General features: G+C 38.2%; 1 long non-coding RNA gene across 1 annotated transcript; it reads left to right on the plus strand.

The window, feature by feature from the left end:
- Window positions 1–638: 638 nt before the first annotated feature.
- LOC118250583 (uncharacterized) lies at window positions 639–22567 on the plus strand. The gene is made up of 3 exons (XR_004779491.1): window positions 639–756; window positions 13278–13357; window positions 21156–22567. It is a non-coding gene; the product is annotated as an uncharacterized LOC118250583 (long non-coding RNA).
- Window positions 22568–23668: the final 1101 nt, after the last annotated feature.

Genomic DNA, 23668 nt, shown 5'->3' on the forward strand with positions numbered 1-23668 from the left:
AGGAAAAGGGAAATGAATCACATTTAGGTAGCTGCACATTTTTCTGAATTGATATAAAACCTACAGAGTCTTTTGTTCTTACTGAATCACTACAGAAATAGATTTCTGGATGACTGGAGTTCAATCGCCACTGGGTTTAGCACTTCGTGTTTTCAGTTTTACCAACAGATATTTTCCAAAATTTATATTCTTATAAAAGCTTTGGTTAGTTAACAGGGATAAAAAAAAAAAAAAAAAAAAAAAAAAAAAAAACAGTAAAAAGGTATTTTTTTCTTCCTTACTTTAGAAATATGTATGCTGTTCATCATGACATATTTCTTCATAAATACTATCCTGCTGAGATTAAACTGAGTAATAGAAAAGGTGAGAGCAGGAGTTATATCTCATTATTTGTGTTGAATTAGTAAGATGATCTTTCAAAATACGTATGAAATTCTAATGATATTAACAACTCTTAAACCTTTACTTATGAATTCTAACATTGTGAGCAGGTTTATTATTTCCTCCTCACTTTGAATACCTTTTCTATTTCATCTGTTCAACAGGCAAAGAGTGATGAATCTAAAATATAGAGAGAAGGTGTGTTGCAGTAATGCACTTTTGAAATGAATCCCCGGTCCTCCTCACTTCTCGTGATTGGCTTTGACTGCAAAATGTATATAAACAAGATTCCTTTCAGATGAAACTAAACTGGAAAATTCTCTCCTGCTGAACACGACATGCTTTGTCCTAGTGCAGATATGAGACTCCAAAATAGTAAGTAGGGTTGTGCCACCTACCTCAGTGTCTAGCAAGCATTCAAACACCAAAAGAAGATTTTCAAACCACTCAGACTTCTCACCATAACTGAAATATTGTATAAAAAGACAAAGATCATTTCTGCTTTAACATCTCTTCTCAACCACCAGATCTCAGCTTTTACAGCTCATTCATTTGCCTTCCACAGACTTTCGTCTCCACCATTTCCTATCTTCCTTGCCTTTTACTTGTCTGCTGCATCTTGTTCCTGACATGCCCTCATCCCCCCACCCCCCCACCCCCAATTTTCTTTTTTTCATTTTTTCCTTTTTACTTCCTCTTTTGCCATCTTTTCTCTGCTGGGCTCACCAAAGTTTCATTGTGGTTGTATCTGTGTTCCTGAGAAAATAAATGTTTCACTTCAGAAGGAGGGGGCAGGAGCTGCTCCAGGCGCCACAGCTGAAGTGAAGAGGCCCCTGGTGGAGCAGGCTGTCCCCCTGCAGCCCATGGGTCCCACATGGAGCAGATCTCCATGCTGCAGCCTGTGGAGGAGCCCCTGGTGGAGCAGGTGGATGTGGCCTGGAGGAGGCTGCAGCCCATGGAGAGCCCCCGCAGGAGCAGGCCCCGGGCCGGAGCCGCAGCCCATGGAGAGGAGCCCACACAGGAGCAGGGGGTCTGGGGGGAGCTGCCACCCGTGGGGAACCTGTGCTGAAGCAGTTTGCTCCTGGCAGATGGACGCTGTGGTACAGACCCACATTGGAACAGTTCTCAAAGATCTGCTGCCAGTGGGAATCCCACGCAGGATCGGTTTGGGAAGGACAGCATCCCATGGGAGGGACCCCACATGGAGCAGGGGCAGAGAGTGACCATCAAGGAGCAGTGGAGAGAAAGTGCTGTAGACTGAGTACAGCCCCCATTACCCCTTCTCCTGTGCTGCTTGGGGGGAGGAGGTGGAAGAGGTTGGATAGGGGGCAAGTTGTTTTTAGTTTTTCTTTGTTTCTCACTTCTCTAGCTTGTTAGTAATAGGCAATACATTTCTCATATCTCCCTATACTGAGTCTGTGTTGCCCGTCACAGTAATTGTCGAGTGATCTCCATGTCCTTTTCTCAACCCTTGAGCCCTTTACATTGTATTTTCTCCTTCTTTCCCTTTGAGGAGGGGGAGTGAGAGAGCAGTTGTGGTGAAGCTTGGCTGCCCAGTTGGGTAAAACCACCACAGTGTGTTTAGTCCAGACTGTCAGACTGACTGCAGTGTCATATAAATTTCTTCATCTGAGTGCACGTGAGGTACCTGTAGGCTCTTCACTACTTTGATATGCTAATTCATTAGTAATGCATCAAACTACTTGTAAACATAGACATAATCAGAAATGTGTTTTTTAAAATTTTGGTAGATAGTGTCTAATCCTTTTTGTGCATGGTGTTAAATAAGATCACTGCATACTCATTAGCAGAGATTGAGAATTTCTATAGTAAACCATCTACATCTTTAATAAAGCTGTATTATATAAAACAGTTCAAAAAAAAAGTGTTTTTAACGGTCACTTGGTTATTACAGCATTGTTCAGAATGTTTTATTTCAGTAAGTCTAAGAAAAGAACTCTGTTACAGGTAGGCTAATCACCTGCTTTGATATTTTGAGCCAGAAGTAATTTCTCTCACCTATATAAGACGATCAAGTTTCTAGTCATAGGTTTTGACTGATGAGGCCGATCAGCCTCACTATGATTTCAGAAAAAAACGAATGGCCCGTTGTGCTCTACATCTTTGGAATTCAAACAATGAAAGTACAAGAGGAAGGCTTATATTTCATCTACTTGTGTGAGGAACGCTATTCTTCAGTCATGCTTTCCAAACTCAAATTCAGATGTGGAAGACTAAAGTGATGTGGCAATAAGCATCATTCTGGCTGACCACAGAGCTTTTTCTGAAGATGAAATATCTTCCTTATTAAGATAATGGTAATATATAGTCCCTGAGACAATAAAGCTTATGTAATTTAACTAATTTGCCACTTTGGGGTATTGTTTCTTTGGAATTGACTATTTTTTTGGACCTTGAAATTGAGATGTTTTAAATTTTTATTAGACTTTACTTCGTGTGAAAGAGAAATCTAGTTATGCTGTGCCTATGATCTCCTTCTCACCTCTTTTTAGCACTTCCAAGATTTTACAAGATACTCAAGGGAATCTTGCATTAATGATAGAGACCACAGTAATGTTTCCTAACATAAACATATGCACTAATAGGGTTTTGTTGGTGGTGGTCCCTGAAACACTGAATAATAACATCAAAAGGCTTAAATTGAATCTGTTATCACAGGCTTCTGGTATACTTGTCCACAAGAGTGAAACATTTGAAACTGAAATATGACCAAACATTTATTTGGTATTAAATATAATTTCTTAGTATCATAGAGTCATAGAATCATTAAAGCTGGAAAAGACCTTCAAGATCATCTGGTCCAACCATCCCCCTACCACCAATGTCACCCACTAAACCATGTCCACAAGCACACATCCAACCTTTGAAATTTCATAAGATAACTCCCTTTTTCAGATGGATAGGGAAATTATCATAACAAGCATGTTCACCAATCACTGACAGTAACACGTGGCATTCATCCATGGATTATTAATTCATGCAGGTTCATTTTCAACAAATAACAAAATTATTCAACATGATGTTCATGTTATTTGCCCATATAAATAAATGGAAAAAAAAGTCCAGTCCATTGGCTTTTGTTTTTCCACAGATAAGTACTCCATATCCTGGGCTGCATCAAAAGAAGTGTGGTCAGCAGGTTGAGGGAGGTGAGTCTCCCTCTCTACTTTGCTCTTGTGAGACCCCACCTGGAGTACTGTGTTCAGCTCTGGGGTCCCCAGTACAAGACATGGACATATTAGAACAAGTCCAAAGGAGGGCCATAAAGATGTTCAGAGAGCTGGAGCACCCGACAGGCTGAGGGAATTGGGGTTATTCAGCATGGAGAAAAGAAGGCTCCAGGGAGATCTTACAGTGGCCTTCCAGTACCTAAAGGGTGCCTACAAAAAAAGATGGAGAGGGACTCTGTCAGGGGGTGTAGTGATAGGACAAGGGGAAATGGCTTTAAACTAAAACAAGGGTAGATTTAGATTAGACATTAGGAAGAAGTGCTTTAATCAGAGGGTGGTGAGGCACTGGAACAGGTTGCCCCACCCCTGGAAGTGTTTAAGGCCAGGTTGGATGGGGCTTTGAACATCCTGGTCTAGTGCAAGGTGTCCCTGCCCATGACAAGGATGTTGGAATTAGATGATCTTTAAGGCCCCTTCCAACCCAAATCATTCCATGCATCTATGAATGTTTTGGATATTCTTCCAACTATACAAAGTCTAACTTCCTTCCTTTCAATCCTAGAGATATATTATGTTGTGTTTTGTTTTGCCTTATGATTTTGAGTAATACAATTATGTTTTGAAAGGAAATTTCTGTTTTTAAAAGAAAACTAAAGATCTTCCTTCTTGGTATGAAATAATGTTCTGTTAAGTAGAATATTGTGTGGCTTCCTGCAATACCATAGATTCATCATTCTGAGATTTTATCTTGGTTTATATATTGTTATAAGTTACCTACATCCCTAATCTGAAAGAAATCTTTATTAGTTAACAGAAAATGTAAAATAGCTGTGATAGAAATTACTATGCATTTTCAAAAATATCAGATTAAATCCTTACGACTGATGCTATTGCCACAAATATAAAGATTTGGCAATTATAAAATATTGCTCTTCTTCTAACAAACTGCTAGAACCTGTATTTTATTACTCTTTCATCTTCATTTTTTCCCCCAAACTATATTAAAGCTTCTTCAAATAAGGTCAAAGTTTCACTACAGAAGTACGTTCTTTAGATAATTCTGAGTCTTTTGGTATTTTTAATATCCTCCTATCAGACATGTTAAAAAAACATTTTATAACCTGAAAATTCACCTCCCTTTATCTTTTTTTTTTTAATTGCAAATTTAATTATGATTTATTCTGCAAGTCTTATTTTTGATCTAAATAATATTTCCCAAGTTGATTTTAAGTTTGCATTAATCATTTTCTATTGCATGTATTACAATTAGTCATGCTTTCAGTATTGAAGCATAAAATCATCATATTTAAATATTACTGATTATGCTTTTTCTTTACAAAAACCGCCTTTCTTGCTTGTAATGACACTGCTACACAAATTGGAGAATGCTTTTCTGCTGCAAAGTTATTGAGCAGGAAATTAAGATGTAACTTCTCAGTTTTACATTATTTTCCCTTCACTGAACTGAAAATGAAGTATGCAGGAATTTTGTTGTGCCTTTTTTTCTTTCTTTCTTTTGACTTTTTTTTTTTTTTTTTTTTGAGGGGGGGGTGGCAGTGAGGGTGGGGGGAAATATACTGAAGAATAATTGATTGTGGCACTAATGTGAGATATCTGAAAGGTTTGTCCTTAGGTTGTGAAAAGTCTATTTCTCCTTGCATTCATACTGGTGGTAACCATAACAATTTAACTGAAGCTGATAGAAATTAGATTGGTAATATGAAGGGAGATGCGGGGCGAACATGGAGTTAGGGTAATATGAAGGGAGAATTTCAATCACATCCAGTAAAATTTTGATTTTAAATTGGAAGAGATGATTTTGAAAACAGAATTTTCTTTACAATGACTGCAGCTTTGTTGTTGTTGTTTGTTTGTTTGAATACTTGCCACTCTCCTCCAGCAGTAGCAGGCTCAGGCACTCCCTGCAGCCAGAGACCTCTATAGCCACGGTTCTGGATAGGCCCTCCGTTTGGGTCGCCACAGCCTTTTTGGGGCAAGCTCTCTGCCTGGTGGAGCCCATGGTAAAAACTGCAGTCACACAGACTGTCAGTAGATAGGATGGACTCGAAAGGGAGGAGGGACAGAATCCCTGTGTCCCGCCACACGGGCTACCACACCCACCACTGCAGCACGCTGAGGGCGGTTCTCACGGCGCTTGGCGCCCCTGCCTGGTCACGGAGGGAGTGGGCGCAGTCACCGCTGCCCTGACATCTCCCACTCCCTGTCAGCCTTTCTCGTGACAGCTGGCAGGTGAGGCCTCATCGCGCTGCTGTCCCGGGTCTCCCTTGGCGAAGCAAGGGCCCGAGATCCCCTTGTAACGCGTGATCAGGCGCTGCGGCTGCGGCTGCGCCGGCTCCCAGGCTGCCAACCTCGACTAATTACATTTAGCTTATCTATGAAAATAATGCAAATTTCTTAAATCTGAATTTGATTTCCACTTGAATAAATACATTTCTCCTCTGTGAACTATATGTGGTGATACAAATATGAATAAGGACAGTATTTTATGTCAGGTCTACATGATTGAAGAGGCCTTTGCATTGGGTGCAGGTGCCCCTGTGATGTCAGGAGGCTGCAGGGCTCCCCCATGCTGGACACTGCTGGTTCCAGCCGGCTCCAGCAGCCCCACTGCAGGGCATGGATGGGCCCAGCAGCCTAGGTGGTGGTACTTCAGGGAAAGTGGATTTAGGAAATGGAAAAATACAAGGCAGCAGTGAGGAAAAATTGTGTGAAAAATAGCCCTGTGGACACCAAGGTGGGAAAAGAAGGCTGGGAAGGAGATGTTACAGGTACTGGAGCAGATTCCCATGCAGCCCGTTGGAGAGGACCACAATGGAGCAAGTGATATTGGGCCACAGATAACACTGCAGCCCATGGATGATCCCATTCCAGAGCAGGGAAAAGAGGAAGGAGTGGCAGAGGGAACTGTTGCTGAGTGACCATAATCCCTGTTCCCTTTCCCTGTGCGCCACTTGTCATGGGGAGGTAAAGTAGTGAATGAAGGAGTGAGACTCAGCTTTGGAAAAAGGAGGCTGTGGGAGGAAGGTTTTTCAGATTTTGTCTTTGTTTCTCAACACCCTATTCTATTTGTAATGAGCAATAAAACTAATTGATTTTCCTCAAATTTATTCAGTAGACAATGAGAAAGATTGCTAAGTGATCTCCCAGTCTTTACATCTGCTTGAGGAATTTTTCCATTTTATTTTCCTTCCATTCCCTGTCCCGTTGAAGACAGGAAGGGAGAGAATGGCTGGGTGGGCATCTGGCAGCCAGACAAGGTCAACCCATCACATAAGTATTGGAGAAGAAGACTGTATTGGATATAGTTTAGATAAAAAAAATGTGACATGGTTCTCTGAATGCCTACATGCACCTTATGTTTGTTTTTACTGAAATGTTGATATACATGGGAATCTCATGTGCTTACATTTTGCATATCCAGTCTTATAGACATGTTTTTGAAGAACTATGGCTCATTGTTCAATGTTAGGCTATAGTAATGTGCTAAAGCAACCTGTACAACTGAGTAGCAGAAGCTGGAGGAGCCAGGTATAACCTTTTTTAAAGTCTGTGCAGAACTGGGTGCCAGGCAACAATTCACAAAGCAAGCCCACCCAGCATTGGGTGCCAGGCATTTTATACATTTTAAGAAGCTATCCTAGAAGTACTCATTGCTTATTTTTGGCTATATAAGTTAGTAACATGCAAGTGCAAGCTAGGTGCTAGCTTATTAACATAAGGTGGTTGCTCATTATTGTGTTAGATCTCCACCCAGGGATGTGTATTTTATCATGCTAATTAAGCATAGGTTACTCTAGAACATCCTCGCTTATTTCTTTTGTGCTGACATTATCATGTACTTGTAGTTAGACATTTATACTTGTCTTTGCATTGTTTCCCTTTAACTTTTTGTCCTGGGCTGACAACATAGGTGTGGGTTCTTGTTGTCTTGTCAGAAAAATTGTCTTACAGCAGACAGTGCTAATGGCAGCTTGTGCTCCTATTATGAAAATATAATTAGTTTTTAAAAGGCTAGCAGAGTGTGTTAACTTTTTATTATGAAATTTTCTGGTAACTGGAATTTTTACCTTTATATCAGGTTAAATTTGAGAATGAGAGGTGCTGAGGGCCCTCATTTCATACACACTTGAATGGAGGGAACCCAATTTGCTGCAAGAGCCATTCAGCAATGACATGGCTTCTGAGAATTTATTCTAATATGGGTTTTCATCACTTGAAACTGTGTGTGTGCTATAAGCACATTGAATTTAATTGGAAAAGTTCCAGTTCATGTTTCTCAGCATTTGCCTTTTCCTGTGAAGGTCTAAAGTGAAACAGAGAGTCTTGTTGCTATAAATCAATTGCGCATTCAGTCTTGAGCCAGTTAACTGAGAAGTTGATTTTTCAGCCAATGATCACAGCTGCATATCTCTTTTTGATGAGCTGCAAACTAGGAAAACATTTGTCGCAAAGTATTAGTTAAAGCTGTGCATCACCTGTTCAAAGACTTCCATTGGTCTGCTTTGAGATATAAATAAGCTAAATTGTAGGACTAAAACTGAAAAGTGTCAAATTATCTACAAATGAAAAAAATAAAATAAAATACTTACATGTAAAATGCTATAGCTATTTTTTAATATCTGAGTGCATTTGGCCAATAACAGTAGATTATATTCTGTATTATTTCATACATTCTGTTTTTTAAGTATTTTTGCAGTTTATCAACTTGCCAGTTAAGTGATTTATTTAATTCTTTGTATGAAATCATCTTTGCAACAAAATGGAACTTCTTCCTTTCGATTAATATGATTTTTTTTCTAATTATTCTAGTGACATGAATAACTTCTATTTAATATGTTATGCATTATATTTATCTCTGATTAGATCTGGTTACTCTATATGTAATTCTTATAGAAACCTTAAATAATTATACAACACTTGTTTCTTTGCTCTGTACTACTTAGATATCATTTATCAGTGTGAGAAACACTCCGTAGCCAATAACTTAGGCTCAGGCGAGGATCTCAGTGAAGTAGTAATTTATTCGCGATTGCAATGGTGGGCGCCCCACAAGCAGGAAAGCGCACCTACTAGTTCCAAAACACAGTTTATATACTTTTTGATGACAGGACCCTCCCCTGTTTCCCCACTGGAGTGGGTAATCCAGGTTCACAATCTATCTGATGCTTCACAGACAATGCCTGGCCTTCAGTTGCCGGCCTGTTTTTGAGGTGGTAATATTTTCTCCCCTTATCTGGCTTGACTTAACATAGTGATTTTCACCTGATTGCTCTAAGGAGTCTGGTTGTCTGCATTTACGAGGTCACCTGCTGAGCTTTCTTATCACTGTAAGCATATCTCAATATCACATTCCTTCCTTCTAAACAATGTAACACTGCAAAAACAACATTTCTATTCCCACATCAGGATGTACTTTCTTTAAAACTGCTCTCATCCCTATAAATATCTTATTCTGCTACTACTATTTACTGTACTTACTTTTTTTCTTCTGAAGACTCATCAGTTGATCAGTCTCACTGCTTTCTTTATTTTTCCCCCAAACCTTCATTGAGCACAATGGTGGGACCAGGTCCTTTGGCTGTTGCCCTCACTTATTCCTGTTCTTTTCCATCACATTCTTTTTCTAAGTTTCTTGCTTCTCAGCTCTTTGCTTGTTATTGTTCCCATTTTACTGAGTAATTGTCAAAAAAGTGTGTTGGTTATGCAACCATCAACCACTGTTTTCTTATCTTCTGTTGACCCAAGATTTAAATTAAAATATTCAAATCCTTGTAAGTAAAGATTTCTGGCAGTGTTATTGCATGCTATTTATTCCCTATTGGTCATTTAAAATAATGATTAAGGCATATTAGATCAGTCTATGTTAGCAAGTAGCGGGGCTCAATGAGATTAACATTTGACATCTCCAAAGCATGTAAAATTAAATGCTCAGAAGTTTGACTACTCATGGAGTTTGAAACGCTTTTTTTGTGTGTGTGTGTGTGTGTGTGTGTGTGTGTGTTATGGCACCCAAGAATGCCAAATTAAAACAATAAATTTAAGCAGTGTTTACTTCTTTAACATGATAAATTTGTACATACTTTCAAGGTAAATGGAATACTTCCAGTATGTTCCTTTTGTATGTTTCTTCCTATGAGCAAAACACCTACTTGCTGGGACAACTGTGTGCGTAGTACAGACGAGGAAGCTGTGTGCAAAACTGCGCCATACTAATGGTTCATTTACAGGGATGGCACTGCATCTCTTGTTGATACTAATTATGTATGTACCTTTGCATTTATGTATATTACCATACACGTAGAAACTAAATAGACCTAAAGCTTGGCATAGATACAGATAGATATATAATAATTAACTTTTGAAGGAAAAATTCCTACTTTTGTTAGTGTCAAATACTCCCAAAATATGTCTTAGCATAGTACAATGGATCTTGTCTACGTAATGGGAAAAGGTGTTATTTGACAAATTTGGAGAAGTATATTCTTTTTAATGTATATGTGTATGTCTGTATGTGAACACATATACCCAAACACAAGTATATAAATTCATAATCTACTTTTCTTTAAACATATTTTAGTCTCAACAAAATTACTCAAATTACAAATTACTCTCAACAAAAAATGTGCACTGTCAAAATACATTTGTGAAGCTTAAGAGTAGGTAAGTTTTCATAGAATCTTTAAGGTTGGAAAAGACCTCCAAGACCATCTGGTCCAACCATCACCCTACTACCAATGTCACCCACTAAACCATGTCCCTAAGCACCAGGTCTAACCTTTCCGTGAACACCCCCAGGGACACAACCACTTCCCTGGGCAACCCGTTCCAAAGCCTGACTACTCTTTCTGAGAAGAAATGTCTCCAAATTTCTAACCTAAACCTCCCCTGGCACAACTTCAGGCCATTCCCTCTAGTTCTGTTGCTAATTACTTGTGAAAAGAGGATGACCCCCAGCTCCCCACACCTTCCTTTCAGGTAGTTGTAGAGAGCAATAAGGTCTCCCCTGAGCCTACTCTTCTCCAGATGAATGTTTTAGATTTAGAATATTGAAATGTCTGAATCACATTTCTAAAAAATTCTAACTATACATTCAAAAATTTTTGTATTCAATTATAGTTTTCTTAAGTAGGCTCAGTTTCATGTGAAGAAAAAGGACTTTTACAAACAGATAGGCCTAATCAATTCACACGGTGATCGTAGAGTCTCATGCCCTTGATTTGTTGATATGCAATATTTCAGCAATTGCTAACAGTGATTTTTGGTGGTCTGGTGAAATTATTTCCTATCTCCCTTTGATTTTCCAAAAGTTCCATTTAGATTGTATAAAATTTGGAGTGTATATATATATATATATATAATTAAGGTAATTAGTTTAAAATGATTTGGCAAATAATCCAGTCAAAATCACAGAATCACAAAATGGTTGAGATTGGAAGAGACCTTCAGAGATCATCTAGTCCAACCCCCCTGCTCAAGCAGGGTCACCTAGAGCATGTTACACAGGATCGCATCCAGGTGGGTTTTGAATATCTCCAAAGGAGATTCTACAACCTCTCTGCGAAGTCCGTTCCAGTGCTCTGTCACCTGAACTGTAAAGTTCTTCCTCATACGGCGATGAAACCTCTTGTGATTCAGTTAATAACCATTAACCCTTTTCCTATCACTGGCCACCACTGAGAAGAGTTTGGCCCCATCCTCTTTACATTGGCCCCTCAGGTATTTATAGAGGTTGATAACATCCCCTCTCAATCTCCTCTTCTCTAGGCTAAACAGGCCCAGATCACTTAGTCTTTCCTCATAAGACAGATGCTTCAATCCCTTAATCATCTTCGTGGCTTTACACTGGACCCTCTCTAGAAGTTCTACATCCCTCTTGTACTGGGGAGCCCAGAACTGCACACAATATTCCAGGTGTGGCCTAAACTGAGTAGAGGGGGAGGTATCACTTCTCTCAACCTGCTGTCCACACTCCTCCTGACGCAGGCTAGGATCCAAGAAGGATCCAAGATCCTTCTTGGCCACATGGGCACAATGCTGGCTCATGGTTAACTTGTCCACCACGACCCCCAGGTTCCTCTCCGCAGAGCTGAAATGTCAAGTCGATGCATGTAAATTAATTCTGAGACAAATTAATTGAATTTCTCTCTGCAAAATTATTTTGTCTAAAACGGTTTAAGATAATATTTCAAATTTAAAGAAATGTTTATGCATCATTTTCTACTATTATCATAATTATCTTCTTAATGTAGAATAGAAGAACACTGTAAAGATAGAAGGAATGGTGGCAAACTTCCTTGACACTTTCCTTAACTACCAGTCCTAACAGTGACAGAACAGATCTGCCGGAGGGTAGGAAGACCCTGCAGAGGGACCTGGACAGGTTGGATCGATGGGCTGAGGCCAGTGGGATGAAGTTCAATAAAATCAAGTGCCAGATCCTAAACTTTGGTCACAACAACCCTATGCAACACTACAGGTTTGGGGCAAAGTGGCTGGAAAGCTGTGCAGAGGAAAAGGACCAGGGGGTGTTGGTCAACGCTCTCCTGAACATGAGCCGGCAGTGTGCCTAGGTGGCTAAGAAGGCCAACGGCATCCTGGCTTGTGTCAGGAATAGTGTAGCCAGCAGGACCAGGGAGGTGATTGTCCCCCTGTACTTTGCTCTGGTGAGGCCACACCTTGAGTAATGTGTTCAGTTTTGGGTCCCTCACTATAAGATAGACATTGAGGCCCTGGAGTGTGTCCAGAGAAGGGATACAAAGCTGGTGAAGGGTCTGGAGCACAAGTACTATGAGGAGCAGCTGAGGGAACTGGGATTGTTGAGTCTGGAGAAGAGGAGGCTCAGGGGATACCTTATTGCTTTCTACAACTGCCTGAAAGGAAGTTGTGCAGAGCTGGGGCCTCGTCTCACAGAAAACTAGTGATAGGACAAGAGGGAATGGCCTCAAGTTTCACCGGGGAGGTTTAGGTTGGAAATTAGGATAAATTTCTCCTCAGAAATAGTGGTTAGGCATTGGAATGGAGTACCCAGGGAGGTGCCCAGGGACATGGGCTAGTGGGTGATATCAGTGGTAGGGGGATGGATGGACCAGATGATCTTGAAGGTCTTTTCCAACACTAATGATTCTATGATTGTGTGATATTTTATTCAAGTAGACCACTTTAAACATACAGTTCTGTCTTGAATACATGTGTAAAATCTAAAAATGAAAACCAGAAAAAAATAGTCACGTCTCTCTCTGAACAAGATGTTATTTCCTCATCAAGCAATATATTGGAAAAAAAACCCTATATTCATAAAAGTGAGGACTAGATTGAAAAATCAGGTGTGTACAAGTGGTTTCAAAGTACAGAATATTTAGCATGGACTGCATCACCTGAATCATGTATGTTAATATAGAATCTGGATAACACAAAATATACATAAAACCATTAGTGTTTGAGCCTAATAATGTTTAATGGGTGACTTGCTTTAGAGGATCTTTTTATATGATGCACACATCACAGTAGAGAGATGCTGACAATAGATAGACCAAATCAGATATGAGTGGATGTGTATACAGAAGCTAATGCATACTTTTAAAATATTTTATATTTTGCTCACATTGAAAATGCGTGTGCATGAATATTAACATTTTCTCAGACTAGGAAGCTAAGATTCTGTCTTTGTCTGTTTTGTTTTAATAGCGATTTACATGGTGAATTTTCTAATCAAACACTGAACCTGTGCTATGACTTGATAAGAGTGCTACTGGACATTGTGAAAGGTAATTCAGCTTTACTTTATTTCTACCAGTGATTGTGAAGAATTAAAGCCGTAAATTTTCAATGTTGACTGAATGTAAGCAAAAGTCTGGTCTTTCAAATTGACATTTGTAGCACTGAAATCCCGGACTTATTTAAAGAAGCAAGAAGATGGCGCATTTTCTGTTTATTTTTTATTGTCCATCATAGTAAAGTGATTGAGCCTTTAGGAAAGCACACATTTGTATCAGCAGTGAGCCTGCCTGATATATAAGGGACATATATTAGTTTATGAATAATTTAAATTAATAGTTTGTGAAATACATGGATGTTTTAAAAGACATGCTACCTATTAGTTAGGTGTATTTGCAATGTTTCCCAAAAGAAATGAAACTTTCTAATACTTACATTAGATATTTGACTATTTCTCAGTTTTATTGGGTTTTGGGTTGTCTGTAAGACTTCTTAATAATTTTAATATTATGAATATGCTTTCAAAAACAGTGGCATCTATTAAGATAAATTTGCTGAGATACAGGCTCTCATCTCATTGTCTAATGCTGAATAAACTTTGTGTTTAGCAGCTTCTCCCTCTGTAACAACCTCATTTTATAGACCTGCTGTTATGTTCTTGACCTTTGCCATGGCTACAACCCTAGGACATTTGGGCTGTCAGAAAATAAAAAATAAAGAATAAAATAAAATAAAAAAGTAGCGAAAAGAGAAAAAGGATGATGAAAATTACAGAAGGCAAAAAGCTTAGTAAAGTGCTGATGAATTTCTTGCTATCAGATAGTTTTCACTTCACCTCCATTGCCGTCACATTTCCTTAGATAGCAGAGAGACTTTTCAGTAATGGACAGTGGAGGTTGTTTGGCTGATGAGAACTTGCAGAGGCAACCTGCCATGTGTCTTTATCTTTTACACTGAGGTGAAACAAGCTTGTCTGGTTACAGATAAGTGTCAAAGAAGCAGTCCTATTCAGATGTACCTGTCACTAATTTATCTATTTATTTATTTATTTATTTAGTGCTCACATATACTGCTTTATGTGCAATAGAGCATCAAATTGCTTTCTGCTGGGAGTAGATCATATTCTGGGGTAATCAGAACCATGCTACTTGATTCATACAGACTGTTTCTATCAAGATCTTGGCAGCTGAATTCTCCATCTAGTCAGAGATTTCACAGTAGATTCTTTTTTTAATGATAAAAGCTGATAATTATTTAATACAATGTAGATAACCAACATTATGTTTTTGTGTAGCTTCTATAAGACCAATTGAATGGCTGCTGACTGCCAAGTCAAGATGCATAAAGTCTTTCGATTTCTGCTAGTAAAACCTCTTGTTGCAGTTACTATAAATTAAATATATATTGATATTTTAATATATATCAATTTTTTGTTACTAAATTTCTTGTTCTAGCACTAGTGAGCACTAGTGACCTTTGTGAGGGTCAGAGGAGGGGGCTGTTGCACAACAGAAATAAATCTCAGGCTTATTTTTCATGAGGTTTGCTGAAGCCTGATTGTCCAAAAATCCTGAATTCCTGATCCTGAAAGCAAATTATCTTGCAATTTTAAAACAATGTATTTTTCTAAATGTTTACTAGCATGATTGGAGTAAATAAATGACATGTGAACTCAAGCTATTTATATTTTTATTGCAACATAATTTCTTCCATAGTTGTGGGTATTTAAAAGTTTATTTTTTGTTTGCTTGTTGTTTTTTTTTTCTGTCGTTTCACAAATTGTGATATGAAAATAAGTCCAAAGAAAAGGACATGTAAACTATGATATAAAAACAATATTTCTGATATTGTAGAAATTTTTACTCACAGACTTTATACCTGCAAAATATGTTTTTACATCAATTCATGTTTTTTAATTTAGAATTGAATATTCTGTACTAGCATACAGGTACAGGTATATATACAGGTACAACTCCTTATCCACCGAAAGGTCCACCCATCAAATCCATATCTCTCCAATATGAAGACCAGGATGTCATGTCGGATCATGTCAAAGGCCTTACAGAAGTCCAGGTAGATGACATTGGTCAGTCTTCCTTTGTCAACTGATGCAGTCACTCCATCATAGAAGGCCACCAGATCGGTCAGGCACGATTTACCCTTGGTGAAGCTGTGCTGCCTGTTTTGAATCACCTCCTTGTCTTGCATGTGCTTTGACATTGCTTCCAGGAGGATCTTCTCCATGATCTTGCCAGGCACAGAGGTGAGGCTCACTGGTCTGTAGTTCCCTGGGTTCTCTTTTCTACCCTTTTTAAAAATGGAGTGATGTTTCCCTTCTTCCAGTTACCAGGGACTTCACCTGACTGCCAGGACTTTTCAAGTATAATGGAGAGAGGCTCGGCAACTACATCAGCCAGTACCCTCAGGACCCTGGAATGCATGTCATCAGGCCCCATAGATCTGTTCCTGTTCAGTTTCATCAGGTGGTCTTGAACCTGCTCTTCACTTACAGTTGGAGGGACTTTGCTCTCCCAGCCTCCATCTATGGGTTCAAGGATGCCTGACTGTCAGTGAAGACTGAGGCAAAGAAGCTGTTGAGTACCTCAGCCTTCTCCATGTCTGTCGTTAACAGATCTCCCTTCTCATCCATCAGAGGGGGTACACTCTCCTTGTCCTTTCTTTTCTGAACAATGTATCTATAGAATCCCTTCCTGTTATTCTTTGCATTCCTTGCCAAGCCCAGTTCCATCTATGCCTTGGCTTTCCTTATCCCATCCCTGCACATCCAGACAGCATCCCTGTACTCTTCACAGGCCATGTGTGCACTGCCTGTGCATTTCTTTCTTGAGCCTCAGTTTGACCAGCAGATCTTTGCTCAGCCATCCCAGCTGTCTGCACTCCCTGCCCGATTTTTTACTTAGGGAGAGATTTCTTGCACTCAAAGGAAAACATCCTTAAAATGGAAAGGAAAACATCCTTAAAGAGTCTCCAGCTCTGCTCAGCTCCTTTGTCCCTAAGGATGGTGTTCAAGGGGATTTCATCTACTAGGTCTTTAAACAGCTTGAAGTTTACTCTTTGGAAGTTCAGGGTCTTGACTTTGCTTTTTGCCAGGCCCATATTCCTCGAGATCACAAAATCATCCAGGGTGTGGTACTGCAGCCCAGACTGCCTCCAGTCTTAACCTTTTCAATTAGCTCTTCCATGTTGGTGAGCACCAGGTCAAGTAACACTTCTCTGGTTAGTTTGTCTAATACCTGGAACAGGAAGTTATCCACAGTGCACTCTAGGAATCTTCTGGATTGCTTACAGCCTGCTGTGTAGTTTTCCCAGCAGACATCCGTGTGGTTGAAGTCCCCTATCAGGATGAGAGTGTGCAAGCGTGACACTTGCTGTTAAAGCAAGAATGCCTCATCCACAGGCTCCCCTTGATAGGGTGGGCTGTAGTAGACCGTAACCACAAGGTGTCCTTTACTGGTGCAGTCTTTAACTCTCACTCACAAGCTCTCAACCTGTCCGTGGCTGTTTCTCAGAGGCATCTCTTCACAATCAATCCCTTCCCTAATATAGAGGGCATTACCCCCTCCCTTACTTTCCTGTGTATCCCTTCTGAAGAGTTTGTAGCCCTCTATTCCAATATTCCAGTTATGTGATCCATCCCACCACATGTCCATGACAGCAATCAGGTCATATTTGTCTAATTGTGCCATGGTTTCCAATTTCTCTTGCTTGTTTCCCATGCTGCATGTATTGGTGTAGAGGCACTTCAGCTGGACAGTTGGTCATATCCCATTTCCAGAACCCTTTCTTATTGTATTGGGACAGTTCACAAATATTTCCCTATTGTTACTTAGAGTGATAGTGTTCTCAGATATGCTTTCTTCACTCAGAGGTGCATCCCCTTCCTGCACTGCATATAGTTTAAATCCCTCCTGATAAGTCCAACCCCACTCTTGCCCCACCTGGTCAGCTGCACCCCATCCGGCGCCAGCATGCCCTGTCCCTCAAAAGCGCATCCATAGTCATAGGACCCCAAACCTTGGGCACTGCACTAGCCTCAGAGCCAATCATTCACTCATCCCATTTGTCTTTCTTCCTGGGTCCCGGTCACCAACTGGGAAGACAGGAGAACACTACTTGTGCTCCCGATCCCGTCAACATCTTTCCAAGGGACATAAACTCCTTTTTGATATTTTGGAGTTTCCGTGTTACAGCTTCGTTTGATCCTACTTGAAAACATAGGAAGGAGTGGTAGTCTTTGGGACCCACCATCCTTGGTAGCCTCTTTGTAATATCACAAATACAGGCCCCAGACAGGCAACAAACCTCTCTGGAGAGGTTGTCCGGATGGCAAATTGGAGCCTTGGTGCCTCTCAGAGAGGAGTCTTCAACGACTAACATCCTTTGTGCCTTCTTTGTGGCACTGGTTTTAATGAAGTTGGGAGACTGAGCCAACTTAGTGTGGTTGGCCTTTCTGAGTTCTCTGTGGTTGGTCCTTCTGAAGTCTTTACTAGTTCTCCCAGAGCCTCCTCTCTCCTGTCTTAGAACCTCATATCTATTGTGCAGGGTCATTTCAGGGGCAGGAGGGAGACTCCTCCTCTGGCTCCAATCAGAGACAAGGGTCCACTCTCCCTTGTCCTGTGAGTCAAGTCTTTCAAATGTTCCTCTTTTGGGCTGCAACCTTGTTTCCCTACCCCTTGCCTGGACTTAAGGCAGGGCTGTTGCTTGGATTATTGATATTTTATTTTTTATATTTTATATTAATACTTATGAAGGCTTTATGAAACATACCTTATTAGATCAACCATGTAGAATTCACAGTATTAAACTGAAAAATCCGTCACACTTCTAATCTGTAAATTAGACAATGAACTTCAACCTTATATATATATATATCTGATAAGCCTCATGGTTTGTACACTGACAAATACAGTACATATATTTCGATGCATTCATAGACATCTAACTCTTATTAAACTTAAGTTTTTCAGGAGCACAAAACCAAAACTATGTTTAGTTAAACAATATTGCAGGTCAACCTTGAGTTTCAAATTCTGAACTGGAAATGGCATCACATGAAAATCAAGTATTTTTCCTCCTTTGTAAAATATTGTTTGAGTTGAAGTTTGTGCATGTGATGCTACAGATGTTAAGCTTACTGCATAGTAAAAATCTGTACACAGTACTTATATTACCTCATACAATATTTTCCCCTTTTAGATGAAAATACCTTTTGCTGACATTTTTATATACATTTTTAATGTGTGGGAAATGCGGTCTGAATATCATAAATGTTCTTCCAGTGCTTGTGTCACTCACTCAACAGATTTTTATATTCATAGTTAAGTTTTATTTATATTCATAGTTTAAATTGCGTCTGTGCTTGTTTTTAGGAAAGCATTTTTTTTTGCATGGAAAGCAAAAGATAACTAACCACAAGACAAAGAAAGTAAATCCATTATAACTATATTACTAGTTAAACAAAAAAATTGGCATGATTTTCTTGGGTCTTTAGAATATCAGTAGAAGCCTAGGGAATTACAGTTTTGAGGCCTAGTTCTAGAAATTCAAGCTTCGCTGATTAATTTCCATTTTCTTCTGGTGGCCTGTATGATAGATAACCTATCACAAAGAAGATGAGCTGTCCAGTAATTACACACCAATATTTCAATTTTGTTTATTCCTTTAAGCCTGGTATGATCATTTTTATTTGAAGAAAAGAAAGAAATGAAAGTATAAGCCTCATGCTGAATGAAGAAGAATTGTTCCTCCATAATTCCATGTTTAAAAAACACTTTCATTTCTTTTCATTTATGAAGAGCTCTTGTCTTGCTGATCTCTGGTGACAAACACATAAATATCCCTCTGTAGAACTTCTTTATTATTCTCTAATACAACTGGCTATCATTTGTAAACACATAAAATGACTTTTTTTGCTTAAATGTGAAACTGAAATGGTCAACCAACTACAACAGTATTTAATATTTAAACATGAAAAAGTTTGGTCTACCATAGCAAAATATAATTTTAAATTGTCATATAAATATTTTGATACTTTGATAAAAACCTTAAGTAAATGTGTGAGATACACTGAGTCCATTGTCATAATAAAGATAAATGAGAGGCAACTTGAATATCAAAATGAGGGTTATTTACAGATTCGGAATGAATTTGTCCTCTCCACTGATTAGAAGGAGAGGCAACTAGTAGTCAGAAGCTGTAGCTGTGATGAAACATTTTTTTCCATTCACACTTTCGTACACTGAGGTTACCTACTGGGATGCAACAATATTAAGATCTTTGTGTCTTCCTGGAAAAGTTATGTTCCTGACACACTAGGACAAATGCAAACATTTCCTACAAGTTTGGTTTTTTTTTTTTTTTTTTTTTTTTTTTTTAGTCTTATGAACTTATGAAATCAACTTTTCATTGTAAAGATACAACCGAATATTTTAATTTTATTTAGTAGGACTTGCAAGAATTTGTAGTGTTCTGAGAATCTAGTGGATGCTTACTCACTGATTAAAGCACTAGGACTGCTTTACACACATTTTTCACATATCTTTAAAAATTTACAAATTTTATCAACATTATATAACTATTTACTATTCCCTGACATCATATAGATTTCAGTTACTTGGAAACCTACAAGAATCTGATGTAGGAAGTTTTCTGGAAATGAGAACTTTGTGCTTATCAAAGATACTAAATGAATGATACTAAATTAATCCTCCTTCAAACCTTTCATTAGTCCTTCAGTCTTTTTCCTCTCATTTCTTCTCTCTCTCTTTTTTTTTTTTTTTTTTTTTTTTAATTCCTGAGTTGGTTTTCTTTCAAAGAAATAGACAAAAGAAAAAGAAAAATACCACACCTACCAACAGGTACAGCTGTGAAAACCCGTCATGCCACGCTCTGTGACTTGCTCACTTAATTCAGCAGTCTGTCAGAAATGTAACAGTCAACTCAACTCATTCATCAACAGTCAACCTCAACTCATTCATCTTAATGGATGCATTAACTGAAGCTGGTACACTGCAGTGGCAATATTTATTCTGTTTCTTTAATTTCAATAGGTTATATTATTTTTTGTCTTTTCTGGAATTGTGTTCATTGTTTGCAACTGTAAGAAAAATCTTATTTATGGAACAGGAGTTACACCTGCACCTCACAAGACTGAGCCCTTCACATATAAAACAGGACATCATAAATATGAGAAAGGCAGAGACATTTTGTGAGTCCCAGTTTTTCATTTAAATGCACAGTGATACTATTATAATGGCTAATTGGTTTGTGCAAGATTATTCCAGCATAAAGTAATAGACATAAAGCTTCTGTGAACTGTGACTTGTGTATTGTCCCATTAGTTGCAAATTAGAGTGCTGACCATAAAATGCTTTTTTTTTTTTTTTTTTTTTCCTTGATGAGTGTAACTGTTCTATTCTGTAAGATTTAATTACAAATTGACTAGCTTGAATTTATACAAGGCTTTGGAGACCAGGTTTTTGGCATGGCAGCTTAAAATATTTTTCTCTCTTCCCTTTAATCTGAAAATCAGGATTTGTATAGAAAAAAAAAAAAAGAAAGAAAAAGGCAAGCATATTATTTTGTGCAAACTATATGTCAGTTTAAGAATTCTCTGAAGAATTCTGCTTCTGCCCAGTATTTTTGTATTGTAGTGTCAGGTGTGCATAAATCATGACTTCAGTAGGTAAAAGCTGGATTTTGCAGGCCACTGTTGAACACTTTATTCTCTATATCTGCATGATTAAGGATTACTATATTCAGCATCTAAGAACATACTGATCTTTTTTTTTTTTTTTTTTTTTTCATGATCTTCCTGAAACTTGGCAGAAAATCTGAGAGTCTGGGCCTAAGGTGAAAACTGCAGAAAATGCCTGTGCCTGAATTTATTAACTACTGTAGATACTCTTAAAGCAAACAACACAGTGCAATGCAGGCTATTGATGTGTTGAAGACCGATAATAAAAATGAGGCACAAAAGTTAAACTTTCTGACTCTTAACAGGAAGCATACATACAGAAAAAAATATACAAGCCTAATAGGCTACTGTGAATACCAGTATTATATTAAATATATTATGCATATCTTAATTCATTACTATTTTTGCATGATTATGTCTGTGAAGTTGTCTTCAAAATATATGACTTTGTGACTGCAATATCGTTAACTGTTAACAGCATTTCTTCCAATTAATTTGAAGTTTACATTGTAAAATTATTCTGAATTGTTGTACATATAGCTATTCTATAACGTTGATAAATCACTGTATCATGTAATTGATCTTTAATTATATGATGCCAACAAAACTGTATTCTATTGCTTCTGAATGAAAAATGAACCTCAGCACAGAAAGCTTCCTTTAGAAAGCTGTTATTAGTAATTTATTTTTTTTTAATCCGTCTCTTGTTTAAGGTAACAGTCACCTACTTAAGAGTCCAGATAAAGTGAATTAAAGCTTCAGTACAGTGTTTTAAACAAAACTGAAGTTTGAAGTCTCCGAAGGAGATCAGTGTTAAATAGGAACAGGGGTTTTCTACTGTCAGATATTACTATTGAAGGAAATTTTCGTATTCTTTTTAGAAAATAAGATGGGAAAAAAAAAAAGATATTTTGAATGTGCACATGATTTGTTAAACCGTATCCTTTGATAAAATTAATCTTTACAGACCTGATGCTGGCTCCAGAAGTCACACAAAAATAGTTTGAAATAGTAGGGCTGTTTATTAATACCAGAATTACTTAAAAAGTCCATCTACAGCTGAGAGTGTGCAAGTTAATTTCTCATCAAAGAAACTAAAATATTATGATGTTTAGAGAGAATATATGTGAATTTGTTGGTCTTCTGTTTTAACCCCCACTCTCCATGTCTAAGGACTGGAAATGGGACAAAATCATAAATCTTTGAAAAGTCTCGTTCTAGTATGCTATCTTTAAGCTTACTACATTGCTACATAAAATGTTTTAAAAGATGCCTTTTTTTTGTTTTACTAGTTTACAATCACTAGAAAGTGTTTCTTATTTTTTATTATTCTTATTTTTCTTAGTAAGCAGAAAAAATGAATCATCGTATTGTGAAAACTCTGTGATATAACATCATTTTAGTTTTTGTTTGTTTGTTTGTTTTTCCTAGAGTTTCAGCAGTTTGTGTGAATTTAATATGACTGAGTAAGCTAAACAGATAACCAAATTGTTTTGGGCAATATCAGTCACATGACATTTTATTAACAACAGTTAATCTTATGTAGTGTATATTTCTTTTGGGGTGATCATTTTCAAAATATATGTCATCTTTTCTGTAAATAAAAATGACTCTATGAGGCTGTTTTTTGTAATGCTATTTCTGATTTAAAATTGTTTTGTGTTTCTGCAACCAAATCTGCAAGATGTTCCATTATAAACTCATATTAGAGAATGCAGGTTCATAAATAGCACACCTTGGTTTCTTTGCAAGGATGATATTTTTAGAAGTCTCAACAGAAGCAATAGTGGTGGAACAGTGTTTTTTGCTTGTTTGTTTGTTTTTCTCATTTTCTGATAAAGTGCTCTCTGCAGGAGACCAAATACCATCAACTCCCTCATAAATCACTAAACATTTAAAAAAAGCTTTTTTACATCCTTGAAGCAGGGCCTCAACATGTGTAGCTGTTGTTTGGGAGGACAGACGTTTTCAAAACTAGAGCCCACTCCTTCCCCCTCCTTCCTTTTTCCACCTTTTATTACCGAGTGTGACATCACATGGTATGGAATATCCCTTTGGTCATCTGCTCTGGTGATGTTCCTTCCCCACCTCTTGCCCACCCATAGCCTGCTTGTCTGGTTACAGGGAGCCCTGATTCTGTGTCAGCACTGCTCAGCAGCAGACACAACACTGGTGTGATACCAGTACTGTTCCAGCTACAGGTGCTGAGCACAGCATTATATGGGCTGCTGCAAGGAAAGTTAACTCCATCCCAGCCAGACCCAATACAAGTGTCAAGGATTCTACTGGAAAGTTGTGTGTTTTAAAATGTAGGAAAAATTGTATTTTAATTTCAACTCTTTATGTTGTTTTCCCTATAGTAGTTATTAGCATGTTTCTGATGAACATGCAGGGAGGGATTTCCAAGAGAAGAGTGATTTAAATCAAGAAGGTAGTATTGTACATCAGGGTAATGCTTTTAAGAAAAATTCCTGCTAAGCATAAAATAGGGTACCCTGTAATAAGTAATTCATAAATTTGTTCCTTAGTATTTCAAGATGGACTAGTCCAATGCTTGAAATAAACACTGGGGGATAATTCTGCATTGATGGAATAAATACCATAGCAATTCTTTAGGTTTGCTTGCTCCTTCTCTATTTTTCTA

Source organism: Cygnus atratus, chromosome 1, assembly GCF_013377495.2.
Source record: "Cygnus atratus isolate AKBS03 ecotype Queensland, Australia chromosome 1, CAtr_DNAZoo_HiC_assembly, whole genome shotgun sequence".
Classification (NCBI taxonomy): Eukaryota; Metazoa; Chordata; class Aves; order Anseriformes; family Anatidae; genus Cygnus; species Cygnus atratus.